Here is a 9,379-nt window from a genome sequence, read left to right as displayed (position 1 = left end):
GCCTCAAAAAATGGAGAAACATTTCACAGGACAGGTGCTGACAACTCAGTCATAACTGCTAAAAGTGTCTGCACATGCAGTACAGTAGCATTTCACACGGCGAAAGGCACCGCTTCGCATTTTTCTACTGAAGTCAGAGGTGTTATCAAGTAAAAGTAAAATGATATAACAGAAAACTGTAATGAATAAAACATGATGACTTGCAGTGTTCTGTATTATTTCTAATCTGTTTTTAATACATAACATTTTTTTAATGTACATACTGTACTGTAATATGCATAATCAACAATCATTAAAATCTCCAATTTATTAATGAATGCTTATGTTAACCATCCCAAGATATTTACTACAAGTAACGATTTCGATTTTGATAGATTTAATTATTTTAAATAAGATAAATAATTCTAATTTAAAAGTAATTTAAAAGTACAGAATAATAATTTAATGAAAGCCCATTATTAATTGCCGCAATGTGCTATATGTAACATATAAGACAAGTTTAATGTTATTACCATTTTCTATAAAACTAACATAGCTGTCGTTTTGATCAGGAGCAAACTAGTTTTGGACTTGTTTATAGCAACCAAAGTTTGCAGCTTTCCTGACGCAGGTCTATGACTGATATCCATCTCATACTCCAAAATATTCAGGAAGCAAGTCTCCTCATGTTGGAAAGTCTTAGCTAATATATTCCAAAGAATAAATTGTTCCTCTGTACTATCAACTAATTGAAATGTCTCAAACTGATTGTTTTATTTGACTTATTATTAATTCATATTCTGAATACACAAGATACTGCTAATTATTTAAAACTAAATGTTTTAAAGCAAATGTATATAGTTATATTTATATATAATTAATATATGAAGCAAACTCAACACCAAAGCTCTTTAAACATTTTAAATCAGTACTAACAATGCTGTGGTTTTTTTCTTATTTTCTATCACAGCATATTTATTAGATGTGCCAAAATCCAGCCTACATATTCTTGTAGAACTCTCTTTGGATGCAGAAGACAGTTGCTTTTACTTTAAAATTCTGCTTTTCATGTAGAAAAGTGAAATAGTTTTTCACCAGGAAAAAAAGTGAAACGATGTATAGGTTGTTTCCTATCAGAATTTTAAGATCCAGCTGTAAAGCTGGTCAAAGCTTGTGATTTAACTAGATTGCCACTGGGTGGAGACATAACACAGTAATTCGGTAACTCGACATTATGGAGTAAAACCTAAATTCGAACGTGAATATTAAGTAACACAGAATCAAAGATAAATATGATATGTGATCAATATGCTTCTTTAAAAAATCTTATGCAAATGCATAATTTGTTTCATTTTTAAAGAATTGTCATCCAAAAAGAGAGTAATAAAGTTTCTTGCAAATTAACTACAGATTAAAGCCCTTCAGCATGGCCTGAATTTTCTTGGATATTTGCATTTACAGTACACAGTATCTTAAGGCTGTATTGGCTAGGAAATATAGACCATCTTAGAGGTAACAGTAATTAAACAGAAATTTAAGACAGCTCCAAGGAGTGTGGACTGCCAAAAGATAACTTTGTGATATGTGTTCAGTACTTGCATTCATCATATTTCCCTAAAGTTCATAGAAGCTGCTTGCCAAGACCTAGAGCTTTGTAGAGTATAGCTATACCGGACATGAAGCTACTGTATACAGGATTTTAACTTGTTTAAACTTTTATAACTGTTTTGTCCACAGCACGAAAAGGCATAATCTTTCTGATAATTGCTACATGTCTTAAGAAAAGAGTAGGTCAAATTCTAACTGCTTTTGAGAACAACTCAAAATGTTAGCACAGCTAATATTTTAGCACAGCTAACATTTTAAATGATTGAGTTAGGAAATCTATATAAAAACTGTAGGTGAGGCTCAGCCCTGGAGTTCTGCAGGCCAGCAGGTTTTATATACAGTAGGTGTCTTTGAATCAGCTGTATTTTCAGACCTTGGAAAAGTGAAACTACAAAAACAAAACCCGGATAAAATCTGAATACGGGTAAGAAAATAAAATAAGCACAAAATAAGTCATTGCATGACAAATACTTTCTGGCAACAGAAACAGGAAACAATGAGGCCTGCATTTCTGTTTTAAAGATAACACACCCCAAAGGTAGGATTCAAGAGCCAAAACAATCAGGATCTTAAACACAGAATGTTGGAAATCATATTACAATAAACAAATCAGAACAGAAAATTGTTCACATGAACACAGAGCGACTATACGACATTTTCTCATATTCTCTTTCACATCACTTTAGACGGAATATTTAGGTGTTTACATACTCTTGACATTTTTGTTTTTATTTCGGATTTATGATCAGTTAATTGTGAGGGTGTAAATATTTTAAAAATATGAAAATATTTATAATAAATTTTAAATGTCCACTAAAAAAACATTGCAGTAGAAATCTTCATATTGAATCTTAAACTCTGTACAGTACAGACTTACTGTACTTGACTTAAATCTGCCTTCCTGAGCTTCAGGTGCATTCTTTTTGGTCTTACAAATATTGTAAATTGTATACATGATTCACTCTCTTAACTTAATATAGCTTCTTGCTAATTTAAAGATTTCCTTGAAAATATACTTTTTCTTTTTTCAAGGTATTATTGAGAAAAATTATGCAGCGATGGATAGCACATGTAGCTGCATATAAATTAAAATGAAAAAAAAGCTTCAAGATTACAGTACGTCATGATGCCCAGACAAATATTTTTTTTATTTTATTTAGTAATGTACATAAATATAATTGTTAATTTAAAAAGACAAGCTATTTTGAGAGGTGATAAATAAGCCTTTGATTCTATATGTTGTATTTTCGATATCATGAGCTGACATAGTAAATAATTTATACAGTACATTACAATTTGTACAGAAGGACAATAACATTTGTTTCATTGGTCTAGAAAATGAGGACAACGTGGACATCTCAAATACAATATATGGCTCTTTATACTGCTTTGCCATAAATGGGGATGTTGTCTAAATCCCAAAAAAGCAAAAGACTGAAAGAAAGTGGTTAATGTCTTAATCTGTTGCATTTGGCATTGAAAGCACAGGCATTTTAACAGGTGTAGCTAATATCTATTGTGTATTCCTGATTCTTAACCTATTTAATACTGATACCATGTTCATGGAGAGTACGATTCCACACAAAATTTTCAATAGCAGAATACTTGTCAGAAATTGAAATTGTACCACAGTTGATACATTTTATTTGTTGTGGCAAGGCTGCTAAGTCTTTTCAGACTAATATTTTGATGCCCTGAGTTATATTTTCTGCTTAAATTAGTGTTAGGTTGCATTGAAGAAAATCTGAACCCTAACCCTAACTAACCAAACCCTTAGCTAAGGTTAAGGTTAGTATTATTAGAAAACATAGAGGATGTTTGATGGCATGGCTGTGTTTTAGGACAGAAGAGAAAGTTAGTAAATGTGATATTTTAATGTTCTCTTCATATTTCTTTTCTTGCATATATGGCTCTATATACTGCAGTGGCCTAAGTGGGGATGTTGTCTAAATCCCCAAAAAGCAAAAGATTGAAAGAAAGTGGTTAAATGTCGTAATCTGTCGCATTTGGCATTGGATTCACTGGCATTTTAACAGTTTTAGCTAATATTTATTGTGTATTCCTGATTCTTAACCTATTTGATGCTGATACCATGCGTATGGAGAGTACGATAACACACAAAATTTCATATAGCAGAATACTTGACAAAAACTGAAATTGTACCACAGTTCATACATTTTATTTGTTGTGGCAAGGCTGCTAAGTCTTTTCAGACTAATATTTTGCTGCCCTGAGTTATATTTTCAGCTTAAATGAGTGTTAGGTTGCTTTGAAGAAAATCTGAGACCTAAACCTAACTACCCAAACCTTTAGCTAGGGTTAGGGTTAGTATTATTAGAAAACATAGAGGATGTTTGAGGGCATGGCTGTGTTGTAGGACAGAAGAGAAAGTTAGGAAATATGATATTTGAATGTTCTCTTCACATTTTTTTTCTGGCATATATGGCTCTATATACTGCATTGGCCTAAGTGCGGATGTTGTCTAAATCCCCAAAAAGCAAAAGATTGAAAGAAAGTGGTTAAATGTCTTAATCTGTTACATTTGGCATTTGATGCACTGGCATTTTAACAGGTGTAGCTAATATCTATTATGTATTCCTGATTCATAACCTATTTGATTAGGGTATGAATCAGGTGTAGCTAATATCTGTTGTGTATTCCTGATTCTTAACCTATTTGATGCTGATACCATGCTTATGGAGAGTACAATTCCACAAAATTTCAATAGCAGAATACTTGTCAGAAACTGAAATTGTGCCTCAGTTGATACATTTTATTTGTTGTGGCAAGGCTGCTAAGTCTTTTCAGACTAATATTTTGATGCCCTGAGTTATATTTTCTGCTTAAATGAGTGATCGGTTGCTTTGAAGAAAATCTGAGCCCTAACCCTAACTACCCAAACCCTTAGCTAGGGTTGGGGTTAGTATTATTAGAAAACATAGAGAATGTTTGATGGCAAGGCTGTGTTGTAGGACAGAAGAGAAATTTAGGAAATGTGGTATTTTAATGTTCTCTTCACATTTTGTTTCTTGCATATATGGTCTATATACTGCAGTGGCCTACTGGGGATGTTGTCTAAATCCCCAAAAAGCAACAGATTGAAAGAACGTGGTTAAATGTCTTAATCTGTTGCATTTGGCATTGGATGCACTGGCATTTTAACAGGTGTAGCTAATATCTATTGTGTATGCCTCATTCTTAACCTATTTGATGCTGATACCATGCTTATGGAGAGTACAATTCCACAAAAATTCCACAAAATTTCAATAGCAGAATACTTGTCAAAAACTGAAATTGTGCCATAGTTGATACATTTTATTTGTTGTGGCAAGGCTGCTTAGTCTTTTCAGACTAATATTTTGATGCCCTGAGTTATATTTTCTGCTTAAATGAGTGATCGGTTGCTTTGAAGAAAATCTGAGCCCTAAACCTAACTACCCAAACCCTTAGCTAGGGTTGGGGTTAGTATTATTAGAAAACATAGAGGATGTTTGATGGCATGGCTTTGTTGTAGGACAGAAGAGAAGGTTAAGAAATATGATATTTGAATGTTCTCTTCACATTTTTTTTGGGCATATATGGCTCTATATACTGCATTGGCATAAGTGCGGATGTTGTCTAAATCCACAAATAGCAAAAGATTGAAAGAAAGTGGTTAAATGTCTTAATCTTTTGCATTTGGCATTGGATGCACTGGCATTTTAACAGGTGTAGCTAATATATATTGTGTATTCCTGATTCTTAACTTATTTGATGCTAATGCCATGTTTATGGAGAGTAAAACTCCACAAAAATTCCACAAAGTTTCAATAGCAGAATATTTGTCAAAAAACGAAATTGTGCCTCAGGTGATACATTTTATTTGTTGTGACAAGGCTGCTAAGTCTTTTCAGACTAATATTTTGATGCCCTGAGTTATATTTTCTGCTTAAATGAGTGATCGGTTGCTTTGAAGAAAATCTGAGCCCTAAACCTAACTACCCAAACCCTTAGCTAGGGTTGGGGTTAGTATTATTAGAAAACATAGAGGATGTTTGATGGCATGGCTTTGTTGTAGGACAGAAGAGAAGGTTAAGAAATATGATATTTGAATGTTCTCTTCACATTTTTTTTGGGCATATATGGCTCTATATACTGCATTGGCATAAGTGCGGATGTTGTCTAAATCCTCAAATAGCAAAAGATTGAAAGAAAGTGGTTAAATGTCTTAATCTGTTGCATTTGGCATTGGATGCACTGGCATTTTAACAGGTGTAGCTAATATATATTGTGTATTCCTGATTCTTAACTTATTTGATGCTAATGCCATGTTTATGGAGAGTAAAACTCCACAAAAATTCCACAAAGTTTCAATAGCAGAATATTTGTCAAAAAACGAAATTGTGCCTCAGGTGATACATTTTATTTGTTGTGACAAGGCTGCTAAGTCTTTTCAGAATAATATTTTGATGCCCTGAGTTATATTTTCAGCTTAAATGAGTGTTAGGTTGCTTTGAAGAAAATCTGAGCCCTAAACCTAACTACCCAAACCTTTAGCTAGGGTTAGGGTTAGTATTATTAGAAAACATAGAGGATGTTTGAGGGCATGGCTGTGTTGTAGGACAGAAGAGAAAGTTAGGAAATATGATATTTGAATGTTCTCTTCACATTTTTTTTCTGGCATATATGGCTCTATATACTGCAGTGGCCTAGTGGGGATGTTGTCTAAATCCCCAAACAGCAAAAGATTGAAAGAAAGTGGTTAAATGTCTTAATCTGTTGCATTTGGCATTGGATGCACTGGCATTTTAACAGGTGTAGCTAATATATATTGTGTATTCCTGATTCTTAACCTATTTGATGCTAATGCCATGTTTATGGAGAGTAAAACTCCACAAAAATTCCACAAAATTTCAATAGCAGAATACTTGTCAAAAACTGAACTTGTTCCATAGTTGATACATTATATTTGTTGTGGTACGGCTGCTAAGTCTTCTCAGACTAATATTTTGATGCCCTGAGTTATATTTTCTGCTTAAATTAGTGTTCGGTTGCTTTGAAGAAAATCTGAACCCTAACCCTTACTACCCAAAACTTTAGCTAGGGTTAGGGTTAGTATTATTAAAAAACATAGAGGATGTTTGATGGTATGGCTGTGTTGTAGGACAGAAGAGAAATTTAGGAAATGTGGTATTTTAATGTTCTCTTCACATTTTGTTTCTTGCATATATGGTCTATATACTGCAGTGGCCTAGTGGGGATGTTGTCTAAATCCCCAAAAAGCAACAGATTGAAAGAAAGTGGTTAAATATTTTAATCTGTTGCATTTGGCATTGGATTTACTGGTATTTTAACAGGTGTAGCTAAAATATATTCTGTATTCCTGATTCTTAACCTATTTGATGCTGATACCATGCTTATGGAGAATACAATTCCAAAAAAAATCCAAAAAAATTTAAATAGCAGAAAACTTGTCAAAAACTGAAATTGTACCACATTTGATACAGTTTATTTGTTGTGGCAAGGCTGCTAAGTCTTTTCAGACTAATATTTTGATGCCATGAGTTATATTTTCTGCGTAAATGAGTGTTCGGCTGGATTGAAAAAAATCTGAGCCCTAACCCTAACTGCCCAAATCCTTAGCTAGGGTTAGGGTTAGTATTATTAGAAAACGTAGAGGATGATTGAGGGCATGGCTGTGTTTTAGGACAGAAGAGAACGTTAGGAAATGTGATATTTTAATGTTCTCTTCACATTTCTTTACTTGCATATATGGCCCTACATACTGCGTCGGGCTAAGTGGGGATGTTGTCTAAATCCCCAAAAAGCAAACGATTGAAAGAAGGTGGTTAAATGTCTTAATCTGTTGCATTTGGCATTGGATGCACTGGCATTTTAACAGGTGTAGCTAATATCTATTGTGTATTCCTTATTCTTAACCTATTTGATGTTGATACCATGCTTATGGAGAGCACGATTCCACACAAAATTTCAATAGGAGAATACTTGTCAAAAAATGAAATTGTACCACAGTTGATACATTTTATTTGTTGTGGCAAGGCTGCTAAGTCTTTTCAGACTAATATTTTGATGCCCTGAGTTATATTTTCTGCTTAAATGAGTGATCGGTTGCTTTGAAGAAAATCTGAGCCCTAACCCTAACTACCCAAACCCTTAGCTAGGGTTGGGGTTAGTATTATTAGAAAACATAGAGGATGTTTGATGGCAAGGCTGTGTTGTAGGACAGAAGAGAAATTTAGGAAATGTGGTATTTTAATGTTCTCTTCACATTTTGTTTCTTGCATATATGGTCTATATACTGCAGTGGCCTACTGGGGATGTTGTCTAAATCCCCAAAAAGCAACAGATTGAAAGAACGTGGTTAAATGTCTTAATCTGTTGCATTTGGCATTGGATGCACTGGCATTTTAACAGGTGTAGCTAATATCTATTGTGTATGCCTCATTCTTAACCTATTTGATGCTGATACCATGCTTATGGAGAGTACAATACCACAAAAATTCCACAAAATTTCAATAGCAGAATACTTGTCAAAAACTGAAATTGTGCCATAGTTGATACATTTTATTTGTTGTGGCAAGGCTGCTTAGTCTTTTCAGACTAATATTTTGATGCCCTGAGTTATATTTTCTGCTTAAATGAGTGATCGGTTGCTTTGAAGAAAATCTGAGCCCTAAACCTAACTACCCAAACCCTTAGCTAGGGTTGGGGTTAGTATTATTAGAAAACATAGAGGATGTTTGATGGCATGGCTTTGTTGTAGGACAGAAGAGAAGGTTAAGAAATATGATATTTGAATGTTCTCTTCACATTTTTTTTGGGCATATATGGCTCTATATACTGCATTGGCATAAGTGCGGATGTTGTCTAAATCCTCAAATAGCAAAAGATTGAAAGAAAGTGGTTAAATGTCTTAATCTGTTGCATTTGGCATTGGATGCACTGGCATTTTAACAGGTGTAGCTAATATATATTGTGTATTCCTGATTCTTAACCTATTTGATGCTAATGCCATGTTTATGGAGAGTAAAACTCCACAAAAATTCCACAAAGTTTCAATAGCAGAATATTTGTCAAAAAACGAAATTGTGCCTCAGGTGATACATTTTATTTGTTGTGACAAGGCTGCTAAGTCTTTTCAGAATAATATTTTGATGCCCTGAGTTATATTTTCAGCTTAAATGAGTGTTAGGTTGCTTTGAAGAAAATCTGAGCCCTAAACCTAACTACCCAAACCTTTAGCTAGGGTTAGGGTTAGTATTATTAGAAAACATAGAGGATGTTTGGGGGCATGGCTGTGTTGTAGGACAGAAGAGAAAGTTAGGAAATATGATATTTGAATGTTCTCTTCACATTTTTTTTCTAGCATATATGGCTCTATATACTGCAGTGGCCTAGTGGGGATGTTGTCTACATCCCCAAACAGCAAAAGATTGAAAGAAAGTGGTTAAATGTCTTAATCTGTTGCATTTGGCATTGGATGCACTGGCATTTTAACAGGTGTAGCTAATATATATTGTGTATTCCTGATTCTTAACCTATTTGATGCTAATGCCATGTTTATGGAGAGTAAAACTCCACAAAAATTCCACAAAATTTCAATAGCAGAATACTTGTCAAAAACTGAACTTGTTCCATAGTTGATACATTATATTTGTTGTGGTACGGCTGCTAAGTCTTCTCAGACTAATATTTTGATGCCCTGAGTTATATTTTCTGCTTAAATTAGTGTTCGGTTGCTTTGAAGAAAATCTGAACCCTAACCCTTACTACCCAAAACTTTAGCTAGGGT

The sequence above is a fragment of the Lepisosteus platostomus genome, chromosome 7 (genome assembly GCF_059453375.1).
Source record: "Lepisosteus platostomus isolate fLepPlt1 chromosome 7, fLepPlt1.hap1, whole genome shotgun sequence".
Classification (NCBI taxonomy): domain Eukaryota; kingdom Metazoa; phylum Chordata; class Actinopteri; order Semionotiformes; family Lepisosteidae; genus Lepisosteus; species Lepisosteus platostomus.
This window is presented reverse-complemented; position numbering follows the sequence as displayed.